Genomic DNA, 2,861 nt, shown 5'->3' on the forward strand with positions numbered 1-2,861 from the left:
TTGTTACTTTTATGACACATTCTTGAAAGTAAAGATGTATCTATTCTATTTTTCTATCAACAATTTATCTGACTTCGTTATAATTCTATCACTATTTAATTAATATTAACTCACTTGGCTGCCTTCGGAGGCAAAATACTTGAAAGAATGTTGAAACAGATGGATAATGCAAACATATCGCAAAAGAAGTTGTGAATACACTCAACTACTATTCTGCTTTATCTTTTGCACCAAAAGAAGGAATTTTTACTTAAAAATAGTAAGATGAAGATTGACAAGAAATTTGTTGAGATTGTTAACACAACATATATGAGAGCACTAGAATCCTCAAACTATAATTAATTTTAATATAAAGTACAAACTTTTAGATGACATGGCTGAACCACCTCAAGTATGCTTTGAGAATCATGTTTTGAATAAATCTTCATAATTGTGTTACTAACTTTACTAAAGCTACTTGGGAATTTAATTATAAATGGATATTCTGTTCATTATTAAAAAGCAAATTAATATACACTTCCGATTTGGGAAAAAGGACATATGAGCACAAAAATCACAAGGAAGTTTCCTTAACCTTCTTATAACTTAAAATAGCACAGGATTGCCAGAAAAGTCAGAATATTAGTACAAGAAGAATGAGTTTTTTCCTTACAGTTAGTTTAAATTTGATCATGGCACCACAAATTAGTTTGTCATTTAAAGAAAATCTGTTTTATTTGGCATGTAATGGGATTTATTAATACTCAGTGTAATTTTAACAATTAAGAAAATTATATCCAGAGGACAATTTTATGAAGCCCATAAACACAATGTAAAACTGTATTAACTTTATCTTTTTTTTTTACTTGTGTAGCCATTATTTGAGTTTTGTAAAATATAAGAGAAACTATTTATACATAAGAAAAATCCCCCAAAGGAAAAATAATTGATAAGCTATTTCCCTATAAAAGAGTGATGAGAAAAATGCCATAAGGTTTTTTGATGGGACCTGAGTTAGAAAGCTTCAAATTCTTTTGAACAAATATCCTATAACAAATATATAGAACACTAGTTGTTAAGTTTACACTGCAGATAAATTAAAGAATTCCAATCTTGAGAGTCTAATTCAGTAACCGTTTGACTAAATTGAACATAAACACTGTATATTTTGTCCTCCTATGTTTAACATGTTAACAAGCATGTTAGAAATAAGCATGAAATTTTTCAATTTTTACTCTTATAAGCTGCTAACATTATTGTCAAATTGTATTAAAGAAGAAAACTTATTTGCATGGATCTCTTCTGTGTATGTATATAAAAGTAAATTCTTTCCATGAGAGAGAAAAAAAACAATTTGTGCTCTTGTTTTTTCAATTGCCTGATACTCTAAATTACTTCTCTGGATTCTAAGTGGAAAATCATTAAAAATTAGGTCCACTAATCATTTAACTCTACCTCTAAACAGTTCAACAGGGGCAATAGTGTTTCTGTCCTTTATAATTAAGGTAACAAATGCTAATTTTTGTTTAATATCTTTACTAGACTTCTGTGGGTGTATGTGTGTGTGTGTGTATGTATGTGTGAGAGAGACACATACACATTGGTATTAATAAAACAAACATTTATAAAATTCTCTTTAGCTAATATGTGGACCTGCCTAATTATTTGAAAGTGTAGACCTCATCTCAGAGCTGAGGTCCAAATAAAGTATCCTGCCAACCTGGGAAGATACTATTAATGTTTGCATTATAAATAGGTAGAATAAATATACCAAGAACTCCATAAAATTTAAGGTAAATACTTTTCAGTTTGGATCTCTAAGTTCTAAGGCAGAAGGCAGAAGAAGAACCCAGGTATATGTGAGACTAGAATGAAGAGTTATTAATTAGGATGCAGAATACAAAATGGTTATATGTACAAACAATACTTTGGAATACAAGCTGAGAAATAAATGCTTATTACAGGACACTAGTGTGAATATTTTAGAACAGTTTATTATCATCAATAGCTTATCACTTTGAGTAGGCTACTATAGAGATACAGTGAATATCTCTTTCCCCAAAACATAATAGTGTAGGTCTTAATTTTTTTAGAAGTGTAACTATTCATTAAATAATTATGGAAAAAAAATAATGACTACTCAGTACAAAGGCAAAACACAACTATAAAGCTTAGCTTATTATTTACCCAAAGAGAGAAAGAAATATCCATAACCATCAAATATTTTGTTTCTCAAGAAAGCAAGATCAAATACAAAATATACATACCAATTTTTACATAGCACATCTGATAGACTTTTGTACAGAATAGCTGTAGATTTACAGAAAGATTGAGAAGATATATAGAGTTCACTATACGCCTGTACACGGTTTCCCCCATTACTTTCATCTTACATTAATAGGTACATATTTGTTATAACTAATGAACCACCATTGATATATTATTAAAGTCCATTTAAGTTATTTAGGTTTCCTTGGTTTGTAAACTAATGTCCTTTTTTGGTTCTAGCAGCCCGTTCAGGATAGCACATTACATTTAGTTGTCATTCCTCCGTGGTCACCTCTTTGCTGTTCCTCATTTTTGATCACCTTGACAGTCCCAAGGAATTGTATTGAGTACTGGCCAGGTATATTGTAGGAGGCCGCTCTATTGGAATTTGCTTATTTTTCTAATTGTTAGACTGGAGTTATGGTTTTGAGGATGATTACAGAGGTAAAGTGTCATTTTTATCAAATCAAGAGCATATACTACCAACATGATTTATGGTGTTAGTGCCAATCTTGATTAGCTGACTGAAGAAATGTTCATCAGTTTTCTCCACTATGCGGTGACTCCCAGCCCCCTATGCATACTTCACTCTTTGAAAGGAGGTCTCTATGCCC

The sequence above is a fragment of the Zalophus californianus genome, chromosome 1 (assembly GCF_009762305.2).
Source record: "Zalophus californianus isolate mZalCal1 chromosome 1, mZalCal1.pri.v2, whole genome shotgun sequence".
Classification (NCBI taxonomy): Eukaryota; Metazoa; Chordata; class Mammalia; order Carnivora; family Otariidae; genus Zalophus; species Zalophus californianus.